Source organism: Ochotona princeps, chromosome 3, assembly GCF_030435755.1.
Source record: "Ochotona princeps isolate mOchPri1 chromosome 3, mOchPri1.hap1, whole genome shotgun sequence".
NCBI lineage: Eukaryota > Metazoa > Chordata > Mammalia > Lagomorpha > Ochotonidae > Ochotona > Ochotona princeps.
Genome location: NC_080834.1, coordinates 86,042,198 through 86,069,215, shown reverse-complemented (window position 1 = coordinate 86,069,215; position 27,018 = coordinate 86,042,198). Strand labels below are relative to the sequence as shown.

Below are 27,018 nucleotides of genomic sequence, written 5' to 3'. Positions count from 1 at the left end.
GGGTTGGGGGAATCCCAGAGCTTATGAAACTGTGTCACATAATGCAACATAATTAATTTTTAAAAATTGGGAAAAAATAGCAAACCAAATCCAAAACTACCTCATAAAGATCATACATCATAAGAGATATTTATCTCAAATATGCAATGATAATTCAACATTCTCAATGTAAAAAAATCATATCAATAGAATTAAGAACAAAAACCATATGGTGATTTCAACACATGGAGACAAAGTATGATAATATTTAACATCCCTTCATCATAAAAATTCTGCAAAAAAAACAGGTATAAAAGGAATATACCTTAAAATTACAAAGGCTACATATGACAAACCAATAGTCTATATCATATTGAGCAAAAAAAAACTGAAATATTTTCCTTTCAGATCTGGAGCAAGACAAACCTTTGAAGAAAGAAATTTTCAAGGCCACAATAAGAATGATATTCCTTGCTCATGGATTGGAAGTATCAATGCCATTAAAGCGTCTGTACGGAGCAGGTGGGCTACAGACCTGAAACCAGGGTCCTCAAGCAGCGAGTGGGCGGGCTGGGGACCTCTCAGGTCCTGGCAAGGCCACACTCATGGCACACTGCCATGCCAGGAACCTCACCTATTCTAGGCAGGCCACAACCATAGCATTCATGGTACTAGTTGAGGGGCCCAAGGCCTGGGTTCTGATATAGGGATGCAGAGAGCATTTTGCAGGCCAGGGGCCTGACATATGAGTACTTTGCCACCAAGACACTGAGGCCAGGAGACTGATGCCACAGTCCTAGGCAGGCCACACCCACAGTGCTCCACCTTGTTGGCCTGTGAGTGGCAGACCATGGGCCTGATGAGTACTAAGCAAGCATAACCTCAGCATGCCACTATGCAAGGCCAGGATTAGGGTTGAGGGTGACTACTGATGGTCTTTAGCAGGCCAGGACTTAGACCCTGTTCGTGGTAAGCCACTACACTGGTCTGGGAGCAGCAGGTCAGGGCCTGACAGATTGCAGATAAGCCACATTTGCAGTACACGACCAAACTAGCCCAGGGCCTTAAGGCAGGGTACTGGCAGACGAGGAAGCCCGTTGAGTGTCTTTACCATTGCCAAGAATCCCAGGCTTTCATGTCTAGTTGGTCTCAGATGCAACAGGATCTCCAATCTCAGAGACCAGAGATCAGGGGTGTGCGTCATGGCATCACAGCACACAGCACATGTTATGTTGCCTCCAATGCCCAAGAGTACAACAACTATGAATCAGCTTGCTCTTGTAAACAAGCTGAGGGCTTTGGATACCTCTTCAAAAGACAAAAAGGTAAGTTGAACATTTGGTTTTGCCATATCAAGGCCACTAAATTTCAAGACATACATGTTTTTTCCTACCTCTTCCCTTGATCCTCTATGGAACTGCTTTAGGTATGGGAGAGCTCCTTGATGAGCTTCTCCCATATATTAATAGTAGATATTGGTGTACTCCATGAATCTAGGTCTGGAAGCCTGACTGCTGACATGCAGAGCAGGGAGGAATCTGTGCAGCAGTTGATAGAATCTGTCACCTTTATGTGAGGATGACATATTCACTCTAGGGGACAATAACAGTCTTTGCACTCAAGCTGAATTTTTTCAATTTGCACAGGAGCAGTCTAATTACTGAGTATTTGGGATACAACAAAGCACAATTTTCCTTTACTGGAGAGCACTCTGCTTGCACTTTTGCCTTCTAAATTTGTACATGCTGACAGACCTTTCTGTTATACAAGCCAATCACTTCTCAGAGTGATGATGATGAGAAAGCCATAGCCATTGGCACTGGCTAGAATTCAACTGGCTCATAAATAATCTTCAACAAGAAAACAGACAACAATCCAGGGAAAAAGGAAGGTCTTTTCAATAAATGCTGTTCAGACAATTGATTGATAGCCTGCAGAAACAAGAAGATAGACCCACATCTTTCACCATACACTAAGATAAAATCTAAATGGATAAAAGACCTAAATCTACATCCAGAAACCTTCAAACTTTTGGAAGAAAATGTTGGAAACACTGCAAGATTTAGGTGTAGGCTCTGACTTCCTAGAAAAATCGTCAAAAGCAAAAGCAATCAAGACCAAAATGAACAAAGGGGGACTACATCAAACTAGGAAGCTTCTGCACAGCAAAGGAAACACTTAATATAGTAAAAAAGCAATCCACAGAATGGGACAAAATGTTTGTACACTACACAGAAGGGGTTAATCTCCAGAACATACAAAGAACTCCAGAATAACCGAAAGAACAAATCAAACAAACCTCTCAAGAAATGGGCATGGGAAATGGGCAGACACTTTACAAAGGAACAAATCTAAACAGCTAACAAGCATCAAAACATGCTCAAGCTCCCTGGTAATATGGGAAATCCAAATAAAAACATCACTGAGGTACTACCTAATGCCAGTAAGAATGGCTCACACACAAAAAACCACCAACAACACATTGCTAGTGAGGATATGGGAAACGGGAACCCTACTCCACTGTCCATAGAGAACACTGTCCATGGAGACCACTCACACAACCGAAAATCTGTATTACCATATGATCCAGCAATACCACTTCTAGGAATGTATCCAAGACACCTGTTACATGAAAAAGCAACATGCACACCTATGCTCATAGCAGCACAATCAATAATTGCAAAAACTTGGAAGCAACTGAAATGCCCATCAACAGAAGACTGGGTAAGGAAACTATGGCTCATCTACTCTATCAAATATTACTTAGCTATTAAAATTAAATAAATAAAATGGAGCTTGGGCCGAGGACGATTTGCTGAGCCTATTAGTGCCCCCCGAGGAGACTCTCACCGCCACTGCCATATCCCGCTACCTGCGCCCCTCCACCTCCACCCCTGCCAACACATCTCTGTTTGTCAGGAACATGGTGGATGACACCAGGTCTGAAGATCTGCGGTGTAAGTTTGGTGGCTATGGTCCTATAGTTGATGTGTATGTTCCACTTGATTTCTACACTTGCCGTCCAAGAGGATTTGCTTATGTTCAATTTGAGGATGTTCAGGATGCTGAAGATGCTTTATATAATCTGGACAGAAAATGGATTTGCAGTCGCCAGACTGAAAACAGTTTGCACTGGGAGACCAGAAGACACCAAATCAAATAAAAGCCAAGCAAGGGAGAAATATGTACAGTTCTTCATCTTACGATGATTATGACAAATATAGACTTTCCAGACGCCGAAGTTATGAAACAAGATCAAGAAGTCGGTCTTTTGATTACAACTATAGAAGATCTTACAGTCCTAGAAACAGTAGACCGACAGAAGGACCTCACCGTAGCAGGAGCCATTCCGACAATGATAGATTCAAACACTGAAATCGATCTTTTTCAAGATCTAAATCCAATTCAAGATCACGGTCCAAGTCCCAGCCCAAGAAAGAAATGAAGGCTAAATCACAGTCTAGGTCTGCATCTCACACCACAAGTAGAGGCACCTCTAAAACAGAGTCCAAAACACATTATAAATCTGGCTCAAAAGATGAATAGGAATCAAGAAAAAAGGAACCACCTAGATCCAAATCTCAGTCATGATCACAGTCTAGGTCCAAATCTAGATCAAGGTCTTGGACTAGTCCTAAGTCCAGTGGCCAATGATAGCATAAACCATGATAATTTTTAGGCATGTATCATTCATTTACTTATAATTTCGGTTTGCTTAAATTATTAGAAATACAATGTTGCAATGATGCTTAAAACCCCTTGTTAATTGTCCCTGTACCAGGCAATGCTGATAATTAAAAAGATATGCTGTTGAGAAGCCACTCATAGGAGTCCAGTTTGTTTAATGTTATGGGCAGCTACCAATTTGTGGTGTCTCTGTATGTTTTTGCAAAGATTCTCATTTTTAATACTTAAAGTATTTGGTAAAAGATGTTGGTTGATCTTAATTTGCAACACTGTGCTATTAAAATGAACTTTGATATCCATATTTGATAGAACAGTTCTAGAGCTATAGCTTGCTAATAAGTTAGAATGATACAGAAGTGAATAGCCACAGTACAGCACTGATTGCTCAGACACAGTAGGGTCAGGGTCGACCTTTGTATCTTGCCGAGATGCCTAGGCCTGACCCCTACTGACAGTTTATTTATGACACAGTTTGAACTAGTTGTTTTGTGAACCCCACTCTGGGGGAATACCCGCCCCCAAGCTGGGTTAAATAGCATTTTCAGGGCAATTTAAGTTTTAGCTAAATAAGGAACCTTCACTGTTTTTTCTCTTGTTTCTAGGTATAGAGCGTACAGACATCAAAAAAACTCACCTTAGAATTTGAGCAGGTCCCTGAGGACAGAAATAATTTCAAGGGGAAAAGAATGTTCTTGTGTAGTTACTCTAAAGTTTAAGTAGCACTGTTGACTTGTATTCTTACTGCTGTTAAAAGCAAGTAAACTGTTTCAAAGTCCATTTGGTTTCTGTGTGTGCCTAGTGTCAGTGTTCACTTACAGCCCTGAACAGGTGCTTTTGTATCCAGATAGACCTCTCTCTTCGTGAGGGAGACTCACCCTTCACACCTCAGTTCTAGCTAAAGTGAGGCATGTTGGAATGAGAAACGACACTTCCCATTTTCTAGATGATTCTGTGGTGCCATCAAATGCAGAATTATTTGGGGAAAGGATTAGTTTTAAGCAGGAGTCATCTCTCAATTTTTAATTATCAGTGTGGTTGACTAAACATGAGGAATACCCTTAACCATTTATATAATTTTTAGTATTTATCTGAAATGTCACTTTAAGGCAATAAAGTGACATGTCCAGTCTCATTTCAGAATAAAGCTGGCATCTTCTTTAAATCTCAGATTGCTTGCATATCTAAGTAATTTGTAGGAAAATGATTCCTTCTAGGAGGAATACTTTTTCCAATTTTGGTTTTAGAAATCTAGGCTTTGTCTGTGAAGAACAAAAGGATGGTTTTTAGACACTATGGAATGTGTTTGAAGGATTGATTCTAGAACCTTTGTATATCTGATAGTACTTTCAACTTTCATTTCTTTACTGTTTGCAGTTAATGTTCATTTCTGCTATGCAATCATTCATATGCACGTTTCTTTGTTTATTTTTCCAGATGTATAGTTTAAACAACAAAGTCTATTTAAAATTGTAGCAGTAGTTTGCAGTTCTAGAACAGAGGAAAGTTCTGGGGTTAAACTTTGTATTTTCTTTCTTATATAATCTTCTAAAATGGTATTTGTATGTGTTCTTTTTAACAAATATTGTATACAACCCTTAAAACACCAATGTTTGGACCAAGATAAGACACAGCTTATTTTCTGCTTGCTGTAAATTAAGCAAACATGCCATAATAAAAACAAAATAAAGGAAATTATGATTAACTGGAATTATTATAATATTAAATATGATTCTAAGTAATGGAAACAGCCTTTTGTAGCTGTAGGGTTTTTTTTTTTAATCAGTGTTGCACTGGGCACAACTCTGGAGATGATATAAATTGCCAGAAAGCTACATCTTTTACATTAAGAGTTAAGAATTCCATATGTAATATCAAAATTTATTTCATGATTTTTCATTTTAACCCCCTTGGGTTAAGTAACTTATAAGGCTTATTTGGTAGTGATAGGTTCACATTCAAATGAAATTGGGTCATCTGATAAGTTTATATTTTATTGGTGGATCAGTAATTCTGTTCTGTCTCTTCCTAAACTACCTGCATTGGGGCTAAAAGCTTAAGGCAAGATTCTAAATCTTTGAATGTTGGTGAGCAGTTAATATGAAGTGATAATTACTTTGGGAAAGTAGCATAGGTGCTTTATGGTTTGATTAAATTATAGGTGATTATCGAGTGTTTATGATGTGCCAGACACTCTTTTGAAAGGCTATGTGTTGACTCATTTCTTGTTCACAAAACTTTTATTTGATCGAAATGATAACTAAGGAAACTTAAGTACAAAGAAGTAAAAGGCAAGAGCCAGGATTTGAGCCCAGACCTGGGCCTTGGGTTTGTTTGGTGTTTTTTGTCTAAAACCATAACAGTGAATTTATTCAGTTGATTGAGGACATGGCCCTCATCAGAACTGTTTTCAATCTCTGAGGAACTAGAAGGCCTGATCCTGGTTTGGTTTTGTTTTGCTTTAACTTGCATTCGGTTTTAAAATTCAGAGTATTTTCTCTAGAGCCTTATATGTTGTTTGTAAAATGATGTACATTTACAGCTTCAGAAGAACTGTTGTGGTTGAGCCATGGTGTTTCCAAGTATCCTAATTCATGAGGTGCCTATAACGCCGTGTTTAAGCTCATTTGGGGTTACACTATTCCAAGATGATGTGTCTGGCAGTGGGCTCAATAGTAAAATAATCCTGTCACCACTCAGGTGAGGGCTGACAGCTGCTCCTCTCTTCTTAAGATTTCTCTGCATTGTTTAAGCCAAGTAAGCAAGAAGGAAAAAAATGAGAGATAATGCTTCAGTGAGAAAGGAAAGGTGCTACATGCAGAGTGTGAGCTATTAAGTTAACCACCTGGGGAAACGCCTGGGGACTGTTGTACTATTCTCTTGAAAAATTGGCTCAGTAAGCTGCTACATCCAGTTCAACTAACAAAATCCTGTACACCACAGAGAAGAAAAAGAGAAAACCAAACTAACAAACATTCTTTTATTTAAGTCCAAACTGCAGCTGGAATACCCACTACAATTCTGCTTACTACACTTCAAGAAATACCTGAAAGCAGAAAAAGGATCAAAGAAGGGCAGTTCAAGAGACTAAAGGTGAGTGAAAGGTGCTGCAGTATGAATACTGTACAAATATTTTGACTCTTGTCTGAAAAGATAAGAATTATGTAAAACTACATGGAATAATTGAAGTCCCTTCAAGTCTGAAAGTAATCAGTTTAGGACAAATAAAAGGAAGTTCAACTTTGTACTTGTGGAAAGTAATCCCTAAACATGAATAGGTTTATACTGATTCATGGGTAACAGGTCTGTAATAAATTATTGGAAACTAGGATGTCGGAATATCAAGGAAGACAGCCATAGTCTATTACAGTGCCTCTGTTGGTCTGTCTCAAACTGAATTGGATGGGAAAAGGTATGATCCAATAAAAACTTTTTTTGGAGTTATCCTTAAAATTCCATTTTTGCCAATATTGGCAAACCATGCCTTTGTTTATTCTGGTGTCAGTGTTTTCTGCTTAATTGTTTGCTTTGTTGGAATCTGAGTATAATTGCTTATATACCAATACAGTTGACTTCTTCAATCACTTTTTCCCACATAGATTCCAATTATACTTGACATCAAGCTGGGAGGGCCCATCTCTTCTCAACTCTTTCCTGATCAGTATGTTCAGTGAATATTTATTGAGCCCTTAACAGTGGGCAAAACTTTGTACTAGATAACTGGGTAGAAAAACAGGTATTTCCCCAGGATGTACTCTCCATCCCGACACTTGTAGATCATATCATGTAACCAGTTCCCTTTTCAGGCTTATGAGAAGCCGAGCAACAGAGAAAAATGCTCTCTTCTTGTGAATATAACATTAAACAAGAAACATCTCTCCTACCTTTCCCCTCCCTACCCACTATCTCTGAATATTGTTCACATGTATATTATTTCTTCACCTTTTAAATAAACTTAGAAAATATCTATACTGACTTAAGCAATCCAAACTCTATGCAATCCTTCTCAAAATATCAATGGCATTCTTAAAAGAATTAACAAAAATATCCTAAAAGTCATACAAAATCACAAAAACCCACTAGCTAAAAGTGATCCTGAACAACAAAAATTCAAGCTGGAGTCATAAAAATGCACCACTTCAAAGCATACTACAAAACAACAGTAATTAACACAGCCAAGGGATTGACATAAATAACTGGCATATAACTCAATGAAACAGTAAAAAGACCCCGAAACTAACCCGTGTACATACAACCAAGTGTTGAAAAAATGACAAGAAAGAATATTTTCAGTAAATGGCACTGGCAAATCTGCTTGTAAGTATGTTGAAGCAGGAAATTAGATCCCTACATTTCTTCAAATATAAAAATCAACTCAGTATGGATCAAAGACCTAAATTTAAGATCTGAAACTAAGTTGCTAAAAACAAAAAGTATGAGAAACCCTTCAAAACATTGGTTTAGGTGACAATTTCTTGTATAAGATTTCCAAAGCATTGGTAATGAAAGCTGAACTAGACAAACGGAATTATATTGAACTCAGATACTTCTGCAATGAAAATAATAAAGAAACATACAAAAGAATGAGAAAACATTTTCAAAATATCTGACAAAGGATTAACATCCAGAAAGAAATCAGCAACTCTGAAAATTCAACAACAGCAACAAAAACAACAACCATCCAGTAAGAAATGGGCAAGTGACCTGAATAGACAGTTCTCAAAAGAAGAAATGCAAATGGTAAAACAAAAAAAAAACCACTCATCAGTAACCATTGTGAAAATGCAAAACCATGGTGTCACCTCATCCTTGTCAGAACAGCTAACAACCAAAAGACAATGAATAACAAAGGCTGGTTAGGACACAGGGAAAGAGGATTCTTCATTTTTTTTTTTGTAAGATGGAATGATGCAAGAACTTTTAGGTCACCTTCCATTACTTTAGCAGACACATTACCAGGGAACTGAATCAGAAATGGAGCAGTTGGAGTCTCAAAGCAGCAGCCATATGAGATGCAAACATTCAAAATTGGGTACTCTTAAATAATGTTAGTGACAATGACTGGCAATGAAAATTAGTGCAGCCACTGTGGAAAACAGTACAGATATTTCTCTAAAAAGCAAAAGTTACTGTAGTGGTAATGTCACCACCTACAATGTTAAAATACCATATGGGTGCAGATTCATGCCCCAGCTGGTCCACAATCCAATTCTCTGCTGGCGGCCTCAATAAAGAACAGTCAAAGATCAACCAGGAATTTGGACACCTGCCCATCCACATGGGAGACTGAGATGAAGCTCCTGGCTCTGGGCTAGCCTACTTGGGGAATGCACCAATAAGACTGAATCAATCTCTCCCTTTCTTCTAATCCTTCTCTCCCTATCTCTTCCTCTCTCTGTTTCAAATAAATAAATTCTTTAACCAAACTAGAAATAGGTGTGCTATATAACCCATAAATGTTATTACTGGGTGTATATCCAAACCAAAAGACATGAAACTGTTTTAACTCCAAGATACTTGCTCCACCATGTTTATAATGGAGCTCTTCATAGAAGCCAAAACATGGGATGAACCAAGCTATACATCATAAGATGAATGGATAAAGCAAATGTGACTTATATATAAAGACTAGAGTAGAAATGAGAAAAATCTGTGAGGTAAAGTAAAATATATATTAGACCTGGTTGTCTCGGCTTAAATTTATCAAACCCACAGAAACTACATGTTGTTCTCAAACATCTGCTGTTCTCTTTTCTCTACTGCAATAGAAATTTTAATTTAGCACATAGAAATCCAATTAGACTCTAATTATCAGATTCACTACAGACTAGCATGATTCTGAACAGAAAAAAATGAGAGCAGAGATTATATATACTTCATCAAAATGCAACTACTTATTTCTCTTCTTTGTATTTTTATTTATTAATATAAACAGAACATAGCTCAAGTATTTTAGATCTAAAAACACTATGATACATTCCTGCTTCCATACTAATTCCTTAGTTTTTTTGTCTCTGACTTTTTTATAACAGTTTCAATTTACTTGATAATCACAGGCTTAATGCTCATCTAAATAATAAGTTTATGAGTAAAAAGATGACAATCAATGTTTTTGCATGAAATATAGACAAGGGCTATAAACAATTATCAATTCACAAGATGTCAATTTTGTTCATACATTAGGCTTTTTTGTACTCTACATATTAGTTCCACAAACCAGGAAAAAAATTCTTTTGGGAATAATTTCTAAGTTTAATGGTTTCTAGCTAGATCCATTTTGTCACAAAGACAGGATTTCATTCATTTTTACAGCTAAGCAGCATTCCATTTTGTGTATACACATTTTCTTTATACAGTCCTCAGTTGGTAGACATTTGAGCTCATTCCATATCTATATTGTGAAATGAACTGCTGTAAGCATGGGGTACCAACAGCTCTTTCATATGCTGATTTAGATACAATGGCAGGAAATGGACCAGCCATCTTGAAATTTGAGATGAAGCCATACATTGAGGATAACCGGGCAACAAAATAGAAAGATCTTGTTCTGTTCTTGAGATAGAGCCATTAAAACATTCTGGGTAACTTATGCTTGGACAGATTCATAAAAGTGTTGTTGGTTTTTTTTGTTTGTTTATCTTTTAAGCCACAGTTATTATCACCTATTACCTTATACTAACTTACATCCTAATATAATCTCCAACCATTTATTTCTAAAACAAAGTAAATATTATTGAACTACCAGGTTAAGATATGAAGAATGCTCCCCAGTATTAATCACAAATCTGAAAATGAAATTAAAATGCTTTTCATTCTTTAGAACTCCAGCTTATAACCATATTCATAGTTCATTCATGTATGGGTATCTATGATATTCAAATTACACTGATATGCTAAAGCTGTCATTTCTATATTTAAACATGGAACTCCTAGAAACAGTGAACTAGGTTTGACTTCATAATTATAGATATTTTCTATATCTGCTAGTTTCCAATAACTAATATTGCAGCTATGTCATAATTTTATTTTATTTCAAAACTCTTCTAGGTAGAATATTTTCCTCTAAATATTTTTTTTTCTGATGTTAGCTCACTCTTCAGTTTGGTCTACAACTGTTATACTCTGGGTAAAGAAAAGGTAAATCACTCTTGACCTTGAATCCAGAAATCAGAAATCAACTGTATTTCTCGAAATGGATAGTATAAGCCTTAAATCCATATAATATGAAATGATAAAACATAAGGATTATACTTCTAAGAGGCATTCATATAAACACAGTATAGTTTTACATTTTGATTGATAATAACCAACTATGCCTGGAATTGTTCTGTAACTTTCATTACTGGAAAATTTAATTTCAGTTCATGTTTCCAGTAACAGTCAAATAATTTAAACCAAGAGATTTCCAAAGACATGAGTATATTTTTGCATTTGTTCCCTATATCTGATATCATTTTGGTCACTGAAAGTATTACTGAATAATGTTCTCTCTTACATGGAAGAAAAGACTGAGTAAGAGAAATCTGGAAGAATATATGATGCCATGGAGTGGCATAATGGTTAAATAAAAAAGTATGAAATAAATAAAAAGCTATGAAAACTTATTGCACTGTGATTAAGAGGATACATTAAATTGTCAGCGGTCACTGGCAATTGAGACTGGTACTATTCATATCTGAGTAGAATTCATAAGTCCCTTGGGAAAAAATGAAAAAAAAAAACTATCATTTTCAAAGCTCCAAAGGCAACTGATACTAAAAAAAAGAAAAAAGAAAAAAGGCAAGCACAAATCCACTCCCACTCCCATTTTACAAGATATCTGATATTTTGAAATTTTGCATCCTTGTTTTGCTCATTTAGTTTCTACCATTGCCTATGCCTACAATGCCATGGTACAGTTAAGTAACAGAATGTTGGAATTGTAACTGTTGCTGACTTTACTATTATAATAATAAGTAGGAGAATGGGAAGGTGGTGTGCAATATCCCTATAGCCACAAAACTGTATCATGGAAAATAATAGGCAATTAAAACTTACAAAAAAGAATACATATTTTAAGACTTTTTTAAGTCAAACTTAAATATCTCCCTCGTCCACCAAAATAACTCTCAATATATTTATCATGTACATATGCAAAGATAAAAGAAATATACTCAGAGACTATTTATACGAAATCTTAATAATTAATAATGACAAAAAGAAAACCAGTGTTTCCTGGGTACAGAGGCATAAAAGAATTGCTCCAAAAGGCTATAACAGAAGAAAATGCTGTTTTGAAGTACATAACATATATTATATCAAGGTTGCTTAAAGTATAAGACTTACAAATATATTCACTAAATGAGTTATTGGTATATACAATCCAGTAATGGATCCAAGCAATCATAAGCCATAACCAAGCTATTTATTCCAGAAATGATGGTATGTTAAATATTTATATCATATTATTTTCTACTAACCTGATTATGTTCTTTCCCTTCCTTTTGCTACTCAAGCCCCAGCCTTCAAATTTTAACTGGGAATATAAAATTGCTTCCAAAATAAACCTTGATAATAATACAAATGTAGAAAAATAGCATTCTTCCTCATATATTTGCTAATGTTATTTCTTTTTTTTAAGATTTATCTTTTTTTTTATTACAAAGTCAGATATACAGAGAGGAGGAGAGACAGAGAGGAAGATCTCCCGTATGATGATTCACTCTCAAGTTGGAGCTGCACCAATTCAAAGTTAGGATCCAGGAACTTCTTCCAGATCTCCCATGTGGGTTAAGGGTCCCAAGGTTTTGGGCCTTCCTCGACTGCTTTCCCAGGTCACAAGCAGGGAGCTGGATAGGAAGCTGGGTTGCTGGGATTAGAGCTGGCGCCCAAATGGAATCCCAACACATAAGATAAGGAGTTTAGCCGCTAGGCCACTGCGCCAGGCCCGCTAAAGTTATTTCTAAAGGACTCTTAGGGGCAGATACTTGGGACAGCATATATCACGTGAAATGCCCCATACCCACATTAGAATACCCAGAAATAAGTGTCAGCTCTGCTCTGGATTTCAGCTCTCTGTTCATGCACACCCTGGAAGGCGGCAGCTGGTTGCTCAATTACCTGAGCTACTCAAGGGAGACCTGTCTTACGTCCTGTTCTCAGGCTGTACTGGCAGAGTCCCAAGGCCAAAGGAGTGAAACAGCAGATGGAAGATCTTTGTCTCTGTTCTTATTTCAAATAAATAATAAATTTAAAAATAAAATTGAATAAAATATTTAATGAAAAGGAATCTCAGAAGACATTCATACTTTACAGAGTGAAGAATTGATTTATATATATTAAATATATATATGTACTGTATATATAAACAAAATCTATATACCACTGATCCAAATAACCAAAGAGAAAGAAAACCCAAACAATAAAATCAGAGATGAAAAGGAAATATACTCAAACTCCACAGATATATAAAATGAATCAACAGGAACTGCTAGAAATAGTTATATGCAAACAAATTGAAAAATCAAGAAGAAATTGATCATTTCTGGGTACATACAATCTACTTAAATTGACTCACACTGACAGAGAAAACCTGTCAAGAAAGGCTAAGACCAGATGACTTCACTGCTGAATTCTGCCAAACTTTCCCAAAAACCTAATTCCAATTCTTCTCAAACTACTCAAGACAACTGAAAAGAAAAATTCTCCAAATTTCTTCTATTTGATCAGCATCACCTTAATTCCAAAATAAAAAAAAAATGATACAAAAAGAAAGAAAACTACAAATCAGTATCTTGATACATATAGATACAAAAGTCTTCAACAAAATACTAGCTAATCAAATTCAGCTACACATCAGAAAGATCAATCACCCTGACCAAGTGATAATTATCCCTGGTATGTTGGGATGGTTCGACATGTGCAAATCAATAAACGTGATACATTAAACAAACTAAAGAAAAAAGCCTTATGGTTACATCAGTAGATGCAGAGAAAGAATTTGACAAAATGCAGCATCCTCTCATGATAAAGAAATTAATACTGAGTATAGAAGTAGAATTTAGAGAGTAAACGAAAAACCCCTAGCCAGCATTATACTGAATGGGAGAAAAGTTGGAGGCATGTTCACTAAGATCCAGAACCAGATAAGGATTCCAACTCTCACCACTAATATTCAATATAGTCCTGGAAGTTTTAACCAGTGATTAGGCAAGAAAAAGAAATCATGAGGATACAAATTATGAAGGAGGAGGTCAAGCTATCCCTGTCTGCAGATGACATGATTCTCTATTGAGCAGAACCACAAGAATCTACTATAAGGCTACTGGAACTCAAAACAATTTGGCAAGGTCAATATAAATATAAAATCAATACAAAAAAATCAACAGCCATCATATACATAAACAATTCCATAGCTGAGAAATAACTTGTAAGATCAGTCCTATTCACAATAGCTTTAAAACTATTTAAATACATTGTAATAAATAAAACTAAGCATGTGAGAGATTTCTACAATGAAAATTATGAAATATTAAAGAAAGGGATAGACATGGAGTCTTTCATGTTCATGGATTAGCAGAATATCATCAAAATGACCATACTACCAAAATAAGTTTATAGATTCAATGTAATCTCAATGAAAATGCTTAAACATTCTTCCTTGACCAAGAAAAGATGCTAAAATTCATATTAAAATACAAGAAACCCAGAATAGCTAAAACAAGCCTAAACAATGCAAATAAAGCTGAAGACATCACAATACCAGACTTTAAAGCATACTATGGAGCAGTTATAATCAAAACTGTCTAGTTCTGCCACAAAAACGGGTACTAAGATCAACAAGACAGAACATATACTACAGCAGCACATCTGCACATCTATAGCCAACTAATCTTTGACAAATGAGTAGAAATCAATCCAGAAACAAGCAATCATCTCTTCAATAAATGGTGATGGGAAAACTGGATCCACATGTGCAGAAGTAACAAGACCCCTACCTCACATCTTATAAAATACCAACTCATCATCTATCAAGGATATAAATCTATGATCTATATCATCAAACTACCAGAAGTAAACATCAGGGACACTCTGCCAACACACAGGCATAGGCAAAGACTTCTTGGAAAACAGGCTATAAAAGCAAAAATAAAGAGCTTACATCAAGCTAATAAGCTTCTGAGCTGTAAAGGGAACCAACAAGAGAGTGAAAAGGCAACCAACAAAATGGGAGAAAATATTTGCAAATTATGTAATTTATAGAGGATCCACATCCAAGATCTGTAATACTCAAGAAACTCCACAGCAATAAAACAAATAATCCAGTTAAGAAACAGGCAAAAGACATGCATATGCAATTTTCAAAGGATGAGACAGATATGTGAGGAAAAGGCAATGAAACATTTTTGGGACCCTGTACCCATGTGGCAGAACCTCAGCTCCAGCCATTGTGGCCATTTGGGGAGTGAATGAGTGATTTGAAGATTTATGTGTCTATATCTCTCTGTGTAACTCTGTTAGGGAAGTGCAAATCAGAATCATAATGAAATATCACTCAACTCTTTTAAAATATCTACCATCAAAAGGAAAGTAGCAAATTATGATATAGGAAAGGGAACTGCTTGCTACACACTTAATGGGATAGGGATGTTAGTGCAGTCCCTATGGCAAATAGTACAGATTCCTTTAAAAACAAGAACAGAACTGGAATATGATCCAGCAATTCCACTGCTGATTATATACACAAAAGGCTAAAATCATTTTATCAAAATGATACCTGCTACATGATATTTATTGCATCACCATTAATAATAGCTAAGATATGGAACCAACCCAGGTAGGTGATTGCTACACACACACGCACTGGAATATCATTTGGCCATAAAAAAAAAAGAATGAAATGCTTTTATTTTCAGTAAAATGGATGAAACCAGAAGAGAGTACTTAAAGTGAAATAGGACACACAAAATCAATGACCACTTTGGTTTTCTCATATTCAGCACAAACGCTCAAATTAAACACAGAACACTGATTACAAGAAGCTGGGAGGTGTAAAAGAACGGATAGAGGGAGTTCAGATAACAGGTACCAGAACTGAGTTAGATCAAAGGATTAAGTTCCTAACAAAGCATAGTTGGTGACTACGGTTCATAATAACCTAGCATACATTTATGAACAGGAGGAGCTACAAGCCTCTATTCAAACAGGAGGAAATACTGATTACCCTAAATTATTCAGTATATATTACATGTGTGAAATAAAACACTGTAGCCTAGAAACATACTTGATTATTGTTTAAAATTTTAAACTAATATCTCTACAAAAATTATTAAATGTTGATCAAACAACTTAGGAAATACACAAAAATAGAAAGATGTTTGATGTTTGTACATCATTAAAAATTCATTTTGTTAATATTTCCATGATAATCTAAGTATTCTACAGGTCCAATACAACATCCATAAAAATACTAATGACATTCTTTACATCAATATAAAAGATTGGAATAAACCTAACTAAAAATGTAGAAGACCTCTTTGAAGAAAACTATAAAATACTTAAAATAGAAATTGAAGACCTCAAAAGATGGAGACACATACCATGCTCCTGGATAGGTAAAATCAATATCATTAAAATGTCTATACTGCCAAAAGCAATATATACATTCAATGCAATCCCAATCAAACTACCCAAAACATTCTTCATAGAACTGGAAAAAATGATACAAAGGTTCATCTGGAAACACAAAAAAACACGAATAGCTAGAAACATTCTGAAGAACAGGAAATTAACATAGGGATCACAATTCCAGACCTCTGGACATACTTTAGGGTGGTGGTTATCAAAACAGCCTGGTACTAGCATAAAGATAGAGAGGAGGATCAATACAGTAGAATAGAAACACCAGAAGGGAACCCACACGGATACAGCCAAATAATCTTTGACATAAAAACAGACGACAATCCAGGGATGGGAAGGTCTCTTCAATAAATGCTGTTGGGACAACTGGTTGATAGCCTGCAGAAACAAGAAGATAGACCCACATCTTTCACCATACACTAAGACCAAATCTAAATAGATAAAAGACCTAAATCTACATCCAGAAACCTTCAAACTTTTGGAAGAAAACGTTGGAAACACCCTGCAAGGTTTAGGTGTAGGCCCTGACTTCCTAAAAAAATCAAAAGCACTAGCAATCAAGACCAAAATAAACAAATGGGACTATATCAAACTAAGAAGCTTCTGCACAGCAAAGAAAACAATCAACAAAGTAAAAAAGCAACCCACAGAATGGGAGCAGATCTTTGCACACTACATACGTGATAGGGGGCTAATCTCCAGAATACACAAATATCTCCAGAACAAGCAAAACACCTAAACAAATAAATTTCTCAAGAAATGGGCACCGGGGGGGACCCGGTGCGACAGCATAGTGGTTTAAGTCCTCGCCTTGCACGTGCTGGAATCCCAAATGGGCGCTGGTTATCATCCCGAAAGCCCCACTTCCCATCCAGCTCCCTACTTGTGGCCTTAGACAGCAGTTGAGGGCGGCCCAAAGCCTTGGGACCCTGCACCGACATGGGATACCCAGAAGAGCTCCTGGCTCCTGGCTTCAGAATGGCTGAGCTCCGGCCATTGTAGCCTCTTGGGGAGTGAATCATTGGATGGAAGATCTTTCTCTTTCTCTCCTCCTCTCTGTATATCCGCCTTTCCAATACAAATAAATAAATCTTTAAAAAAAAAAGAAAGGGGGATGGGAAATGGGCAAACACTTCACAAAGGGACAAACCCAAATGGCACACAAACATATGAAAAAATGCTCAGGCTGTCTGACAGTAAGAGAAATCCAAATTAAAACATCAATGAGGTACCACCTAACGCCAGTAAGAATGGCTCACATACAAAAAATGACCAACAATATTTGCTGGCAAGGATGTGGGGAAAGGGAACCCTACTCCACTGTTGGTGGGGCTGCAGATTGGTGCAGCCTCTATGGAAATCAGTATGGAGAACACTCAGACAACTAAAAATCTGCATACCATATGATCCAGCAATAGCACTTGTAGAAATATATCCAAGACATCCGTTACATGAAAAAGCAACATGCACCCCTATGTTCATAGCAGCACAATCAATAATTGCAAAAACTTGGAAGCAACTGAAATGCCCATCAACAGAAGACTGGATAAGAAAGCTATGGTTCATTTACTCCATGGAATACTACTCAGGTATTAACAACAACAACAACAACAACAACAACAACAAAAACGAAATGCAGTTCTTTGTGGCCAAATGGGCCCAGCTAGAAACCATTTATGCTAAGAGAAATGGGCCAATCCCAAAAGGTTAGATACCACATGTTTGCCTTAATTTAAGATGAAAGGATGTCAATCTGGAAGATAGTACCTGTAAATTGTAATATTACTTCAACCTGAAACAGCCTGTATCACATGCAATAAGATATTGTGATGTAACCAATGAAGCAACAATGAGAGTCAGACTGCTTATGATCTACATCAAAGAACTGTACAACCTAATATGCTTTTAATGCCCAATGTTATTCTGCAATGGGTTGGGAGAGCAGAGAAATCTTCCACCTTCTTAGAATGTGTGATGAAGATATTAAGTATAACCTATCAAGAATATAAAAGGTAACTTATAGACAACAGACTCGAATGTGCATTTGACATTAGCAAAACTATAAAGACATACAGTGGGAATCAAGAGCAATCCTGACAGCCTCCTAACAGGAGGTGACATGCACAAAACGAAGGGGGGACCCCAGAGTGGAGCAGGAAGACAAGAAGAGGCTTGTATCCCAATCCTGGAGACTCCCGGATCCTCACCTAGGACTACCAGTTCGGGCACCAAGGGCTATATCCCAAATGCCAAGGAGACCACTGGGAATTGGACTGCCCTGGTAGGCCAAGAACTCTCAGGTCATATACTTCGTCTTGGACCTCCCACACAGGATGGAAGAAGCCCAGATCCTTCCTCACAGGATCTAATGTCATCGGAACAACAGCCGGGAGCCCTGAGTGGTCTTCAGAAACAGAAGAACAGTAAACTTCCTTCGGGACTCAGGAGAGGCACTTTCTGTGGTACTTATTTAGTTCCAACTCTGGATCCCCACCCTCTCTTGCAAGGACCAGCAGGGTTGCTCTGGAGCCCCCGCCCTCCCAACAAAAAAATTAGACAGAGACCAATAAGGAAAACTTAGGACAGACAGGAAACGGTCAGCTTGGACTCCCATACACTTACTACGTAGGACACAAACATTAGTTACTCCTCACTAAGGTATTCAAGAGTTCTCTGCACACCCCTCCTGAAACTGTTCTGCACCTCAATCATTACCATATGCCTTGTTAGAGTTATAAGCCTGTATGGACTACCCTAAAATTCACCAAGTTCAGTAAAAATCATGCTTCAATACTATAAACTGCTAAATATAAAAATGAAAATAGACACGAGACAGCTGAATAGCACCCTATAACCATTTTAAGGTTTATAGCAGCCAGTTGTGTATAAACTAAAATTCAAAAGTCAATGAAGTAGTCACAGGTGGTTAAGAACTTGCATTTTCTAGCATATTGGTCACTCAATACCATGTCAATTAACTCCATAATGTTGTAAATTGTTGTTGATGTTATGTTGTGGCTTTTCATTGGAGGGGAGGATATTCTGCCAGCTCCACTTTCAGACTAAGGAGTCTCCCAATGAAACTGTTGAATTTATCTGGACAATAAGATGCTGGACTCTATGCATGGTACATGCTCGCAATAAAGGAATCATGACTGGATATGAACTGTAACACTGCAACAATGTAGAGGAATCCAACATGGGGGGAGTGCATGGAGAGGGGTTGGGGGAATCCCAGAGCCTATGAAACTGTCATAAAACCAAATTTTTTTAAAAAGCTACTATAAGAAGATAATAATAAAATATTAAACTAAAAAAGAACATAAATATAAAAAATTCCTAAAATTCAGACAGAACTACAAAAAAACAGAAGAGCCAAAGTAAGACTGAGCCAAAAAAAGTTGGAAGCAACACAAACCCTAACCAACTTCAAGTATACTAAAACATTTAAATCCAATTAGCATATTGATGTAAAAATCAACATAGATTAATAAATTAGAACAGGTAAACCAGAAATTATCCTATACATATACTGCTGATTTTTTTGGCAAATATATCAAGTACATACATTAGAGAAATGACAATCTTTCCAATGATTACTGCTAACAAAATTTGGGGAGGGAGTAGGGAAATCTCAGACCCTATGGAATTGTACCATAAAATTCAAAAGAAAAAAGAAAAAATAGACATACACTAATAACTCAAGATTGATCAAATACCTTAATGTAAGATCTGAAACTACAAAATTACCTAAACAGGGGAAACACTTCAAGACACAGATATTGGCAAAATTATTTTGAAAAGACCCCCAAAAAGCACAGTCAATGAAAATAAAATTAGAAAATTTGGATTAAATCATACCAGGAAACTTCTGAAAAACAAAGGAAACAATCAAAAGAGGAATAAGGCAGAAAACAGAATGGCAGAAAATATTTGCATGCTATGTAACAAAATATTCATATCTAGCACACATGAAAAAATGTGTAAACCTCAATGACAAAATATTAATCCTGTCCAGAAATGAGCAAAGAATTTGAACAGTCATTTCTCAAAGGAAGAAATACAAATATCCAACACATGCATTAAAAAAACTTTAATATAATCAGCCACCAGGGGATTGCAGATCAAAACCACAATAAGGTATCAATTCTTAATTGTTAAAAGGTTGCCACCAAAAATAAAGTGGCATGTGCTGGTAGGGATTTAAAGACTGAATAATTCTTATATACTATTATATAGTTCAGCAATCCCACTATTGGGAATATATCCAAAAGAAATTAAATCATTGTATCAAAGAGACAGCTGCTCCATACTGTTTATTATAGCACTGATCATTTATACAAGCCATGATGTGAAATCAACCTAGTTATCTATTAATGGATGAATTTATATATATACAATATTTATATTACATACATATTATATTATTCTGCCATAAAAAGGAACAAAATCCCATCATTTGCAAAAAAAAAAAAAAAAATGAAGGGAACTGAAGAACCTTAGCTCACACGAAATAAGACAGCCATAGAGAACCAAATACCACACATTCTTTTTTGCATGCAGATTTTCAAAAAGTTGTTCGGAGATGAAATATTACTTTCTAGAATTTGAGAGGGTTGGGGAACAGCAATGTAAGAAGGTATCAAACCGCATTTAGAAATGAGGAATAAATTCCTAATATCACAACACAACAGGGTGATATTAGAGTTCGCAAACTGTTATATATTTTCTGAGTAAACAGACAAGAGCAGTTCCATGACTCCAATCATAGATCAATGACAAGGAGAGGAAAATGTAATTTTATTTAATCAGTACATATTGTATGCATGTATTGAAACATCACACTGTGCCAAAAAACATACAAAATTGTTGCTAATCCAAAAAAATTGAAAATGCTCTTTTAAGTATAGCAAGCTAAAATATTTGGTTAAAAAAAAAAGAAAAGTTGTAAAAAAAAAAAAGAAAAAGAAAAAGAAAGAAAGAAAAATCTTGTGAGGCAAATTTATACAGACAGAATGATAATTAAGAATACTGTGCCTACAGTCAGGAGACCTGATTCAGGTTGCACATCTGTCACTGCCTATCTAACCTGGATACATTACTTAGCTACTCAGTATCTCCATCTACAAAATAGGAGGGATAACTAAGTAATTTTAACGTTCCTTTCAATCCAGCTATACTCCAAATGCACTAGGAACTAGGGCACACTTGGAGAGAAATTATAGACATCTAATGTTTCTACATTTTTCACAAAGTGCATATTACTGAACAGCAATGAACTTAGACTTAACATTGTTTCCCAATCAAAAATATGTAAGTATGGTATTAGATTATTAAATATAATTTTCTATACATTTAGTCTGATTTCCCATTGGCTATATACTCTCATTTCAATGGTTTGCTAAGATAACCAGTACCATTGTTATTTGTACAAGTATAAATAACTTGTAAATACTTAAGTCACACCTCTCTTCTTTAAAATCTCTTTATGCTTCATTTGCCTTGTCTAATTCACAAGAAAAGCTCTCACTTTATGAGATGTCAATAAAAGAGGTACTTACAAGTTCTGAGCACAGTTCTTGAACAAGAGAAGGCATTTAAATAATATTAGCTATGTTATCATTTATTTCGTTTATTATTTAAATATGATATAAAAATGGTATTTTGAATTATTTTATTTTCTTTGGCTGAATTTGGCACCTAAAATATTTTTACCATATGCATACAATATCTTAATTAGCTATAACCTCCTCCTGACAGACTGATATTCTATTTAAGTTAATTGGGCATGTTTGTGTGCATATGCATTCCCATACACTGATCATGTTAAACAGGCAAAATAATTGACTTTATATCAAGATGATTTATAATTCCATTCAAGTGGACAAATTGGTTTTATAAGAAATTTCTTAAAATTCTGCTCTTAATAATCTTGTGATGGAAGATGAAAAGAGGATAAGAAATACTAGGTTAGCTGAGTTCTAAAACAATAGCAGAAAAATGTGAACCAGTTGACATTGGCAAGAATAGCTTATTTTCTACTTTGACTGTCTTTCCTTAAGCAAGATAAAGCAGATGAGTCAACAATAATTAAGTGCCTACTATAAAACAAATTACTCTTAGAAGTAGAAAAAGAGCCAGTGAAAAAACACCTTTCACTTCTGCTGTAAAAACTTTAGGATGAAGAAAGATCATTTATGTGTTACAAAGAGCACAGAATTACAACTAAAAGACTAAGTTAGCTAAACGTAAATTCCCTGGTTTTGATAATTATGACTTTACATATCTTTAAAGGCCCTTACTTTGTGTAAATGTACATTAGAACTCAAGGACAATCACTAAAAAGTTACTAGAAGGTACAACTGATAAGCTGAAAGGAGAGAAAGCTGCATTATATAAAGTGCTCAATTAAAACCAGAAAAGGCAGAAAAAGCAAGACAAAAAAATCCCAGAGAACAATTGCAAGCAATTTCTGTGTAATAAGTGTTAATCCAACCAATCAGTAACCATTATACATGTCAATGAGTAAACAATAATTATAAGGCATACTCTGTCAAAACAGAATAAAACAAACCTCCAATGATACAGTGTCTACATGAAATCCACCTTAATGTGAAGATAGAGACTGATGAAGAGACTCCATGGTAACACTGATCAGAAGAAAACAGGAGGAGCCATATTAACTTGAAAGTCAAATTCAGAACAAAGAAAATAATCAGGGCTTAAAGATGGCACTGCATAACGATAAAGGATCAATTTCCCAACAATACATAGCAATTCTTTGTTTGTATGCCTAACAACACAAAATCAAATCAGTGAGGCAAACACTAACAGAACTGCAAAGAAAAATGAATCCTCCATTACAGGCAGAGATTTTAATATTCTCTAAGCAAGTGGCATATTTAGCAGGATGAAATCAGTAAGGACATAGTTACCTGGAAAACCCCAACAATTAGATCTAATCAAAATTCATAAGGGTGGGTGTGAGACCTACCAGTTAAAATATTTGCTGGTTCAATCCCACTTCTGGTTTCAATTCCACTTACTGCTAATAAAGATCCTGGGAGCAAGCTGGTGACATTCAAGGAATTAGCTCTTGACACCTAAGGGAGACCTGAATTCAGCATCTGGCTCCCAGCTTCAGTCTGGTGCATTCCTGGCCATGGATTGTAGTGGAAAATGAATTAGCTGTTCTCTTTCTTTCTTCTTTCCTGCCTGTCTGCCTGCCTTCCCTCCTTCTTTCCTTTCATTCCTCTCTTGCAATCTCTCTTCCCCGCCCTCCCTTTTCCTTCTTTCCCTACCTTTTCCTTCCCTGACAAATTTCATCCAACAGCAGAAGACACTTTCTTCTGAAGCTACATGGAAGGGTCACAAAAATAAATTATGCTCTAGGGTACAAAGCACACCTGGCAAATTTTAAAAAATAATAGAAACCATAAAAAGCAACACTTTAAAAAAACAATATAACAGAAGGTTGGAAACATTTATCCAGAGATTAAACAGCATGCCCTAAATAACACATGAGCCAAATAAATCTTAACAGAAATAAGATATTGAAAAAAAGTTAAATGTTTCGACACAATTTAGTGCCAGAAATTATTCTTAATTTAGGAACAAAGAAAAGACTATCATTTGACCCACACAGTTGATACAGTAAAGAGAAAAAAAAAAGAACAAAACCAGGAAATCATGATTTTAAAAGGGAAGAAGAACTGCTTATTAGAACTAACCTGGGTAGAGAAAGAGAAATAAAAACCTAAAATTTTTGTAATGTGAATTTATGAGAAGAAAATTACTGATAGCCCATTTAAAATAAAATTGATGATGTCAGCAAACTAGAGTAATTCCTCTAAAATTCATACAATCACTAAATAAGGACATCTTGGTTAATAGACTTAACTTTTGTATTGATGCATAATGACCCAATAATTTTTAAGCCTGGTTTTCAAGATCAAACTGAGTACATGGTTTCTTGTTCACTATCATAGTTGTCCAGTTTTAACCTGGAATATACTAATCTTTCCCTATACGTGGTCATACTAAAGCAAGTTAATATGTATAAGGGTCTTTTGAAACAGTAGAGATGAGAAATTAGCATTTACGTTGTTTCAATGAAGTATATAGCACAGCTACGGAATAAAATACTAGGTAATCACTAAAACGCATTTTCAAAGGGTACCAATGATGCACAATTTCCCTAAATGCAATGTTACCCATAACAAGCAGAATTTAATATCAATACAACCACATGAAAATCACGGTAACCATGCCCACTCTATTTTCTTACCTAAATCTCAGTAAGGTCCAGCTATATTTGTATGATTCATTCAAATGATTATCCTTGTATCAGTGCTTATTTATTTGAAAGCTATCTTGACAGAGGCAGGAGAAGGATAGGAAAAACAAAGACAGATCTTCTATCTACTGAATCAGTCCCAAGATGGATACAACTGCCAAAAGCAACAAGTTGCTTTCCTTGTAGACCGCAGGAACCCAAGTATTCAAGTCATCATCTACTGCCTTCTCAGCTGCATTAGTATGAGAGAGATCATAAGCAGAGCAGCCAGGAAAACCAGCACTCCAGTGTCCAAAGCAACCACTCAATCCACTGTGCCACAATGCCTGACCCTACAGTGAATTAAAATGTTCAACTTCTTGGAAAATAATTTAGCAAGGAATATAAGAAACAGTTGGAAATCTAGAAATACCAAAACTCTGAATTTGTAATAAGAATGTATCCTCTAGATTGACAGCTATGGAACAGTGATATTTATGTAAAGAAAAATCCATAACCAAATAGAAAAGGTTTTGTATTCAAATACTAATATGAAAAATCATTGCTAAGTAAAATTCAATATAAGACCTATAGCAACACCAAAACGTGACTGAGAAACTGACTAGACAATACAACAGACAATGGCTGGGCCATATAAAATAATGTAACTTTAGCCCACTATTTCTGCGGCAACCAGCTTGGGAAACCAAACAATCCGGTAGTACCCCTTACCAGAAGTCAAAACACAACTTCCCCAGCAATCAGTCCACAACAATCAGGAACTGACTGCGCAGTGACTGCCAGATTGCTACTTTGTGGCAGCTTTCTTCACTCTGCCCTTTCCCTCAAACTTTGGAGAGAAAAATCAAATACATTTCCCAAACCAATTACTTAGGATGCTCCACCCATACTTACCTGCTTCTAATTTTCCATACTTACAATCTCCAAAAGGAGCATATACTGGAGTTTTTTTTTTTTTCACTAAAAATCTCTCTCATTAGGGTGGTATCTATTTCCACATAACAAAAATATAAAACTCCTAAAATAAACTGTATCCAAAAAAGTATGTTTTCGGGCCCGGCAGCGTGGCCTAGCAGCTAAAGTCTTCGCCTTGAAAGCCCCGGGATCCCATATGGGCGCCAGTTCTAATCCCGGCAGCTCCACTTCCCATCCAGCTCCCTGCTTGTGGCCTGGGAAAGCAGTTGAGGACGGCCCAATGCATTGGGACACTGCACCCGCGTGGGAGACCCAGAAGAGGTTCCAGGTTCCCGGCATCGGATCGGCGCGCACCGGCCTGTTGCGGCTCACTTGGGGAGTGAATCATTGGACGGAAGATCTTCCTCTGTGTCTCTCCTCCTCTGTGTATATCTGGCTGTAATAAAAATGAATAAATCTTTAAAAAAAAAACAGTTAATGTGTTCTATTCTAGAATGTTTGGAACATGGATAATTTGGGAGTGTTTTCTCTCTAGCCTACTGTATTTTCTGTAAAGAATTTGTATTTAAAAAAACATGCTCCTCCGATCCTAACAACCTCTTAACAGGATGTTATATGTATAGAGCAGGGGGGTGGGGGGTGGGGGGCCCCAGAGTGGAGCAGGTGGACAGGAAGAGGCTTGTAGTCCAACCCTGGAGACTCCCAGATCCTCACCAAGGACTATCAGTACGAGCACCAAGAACTGCATCCCAACTGCCAAGGAGAACACGGGGAAATGGAGTGCCTTCGGAGGCCAAGAACTCTGAGGTCACCCACCCCCATTTGGATCTACCACATGGGATGGAAGAAGCCCAAATCCTGCCTCACAGGATCCAAGGTCATCGGAACGACAACCAAGAGCACTGAGCGGTCCACAGAAACAGAAGAACATTAAACTTCCTTTGGGACTAGGAAGAGGAGCTTTCTCTGGTCCTTGCCTGGTTCCGACTTTGGGTCCCCACCCTCTCTCGTAATGACCATCAGGATTGCTCCAGAAACCCCTCAAAACAAATGAATAAGCAAAAAAACTAGAATAGATAGAGAACAACAAGGAAAGCTTAGAAACAGACAGAAATGGTCAGCGGGGATGCACTTATAACTCACTGGGTGGGACACAAAGATTAGTTACTCCTCACTGGCGTATTGAAGATTTTTCTGCACACCCCTCCTAAAACTGTTCACCTAAACTGTTGACATATGAGAAAAACAGACTACCTGAAAAACAGCCAGGTTCAGCAAAATCATGCTTCAACACTATAAACTGCTAAATACTAAAATGAGGATAGACACGAGACAGCTGAATAGTAATCTATAGCCATTTTAAGGTGTATAGAACCCAGTTGTATATAAACTAATAATTGAAATGTCAATGTAGAAGTCACAGGATGTGGTTCAGAACTTGCATTCTCTTTTTTCTCTCTGTCTTTTAACATATTGGTTACTCAATACCATGTCAACTAATTCCATAACGTTATAAATTGTTACTG

The 27,018-nt window shown here is 36.4% G+C and overlaps 1 protein-coding gene and 1 pseudogene across 1 annotated transcript in view; one reads left to right on the top strand and one right to left on the bottom strand.

The window, feature by feature from the left end:
- Window positions 1-27,018, bottom strand: part of STXBP5L (syntaxin binding protein 5L) — a 286,369-nt gene that overhangs the window by 240,444 nt on the left and 18,907 nt on the right. The window lies entirely within an intron of this gene.
- On the top strand, window positions 1,182-3,633 carry LOC105941919 (serine/arginine-rich splicing factor 10-like; annotated as a pseudogene).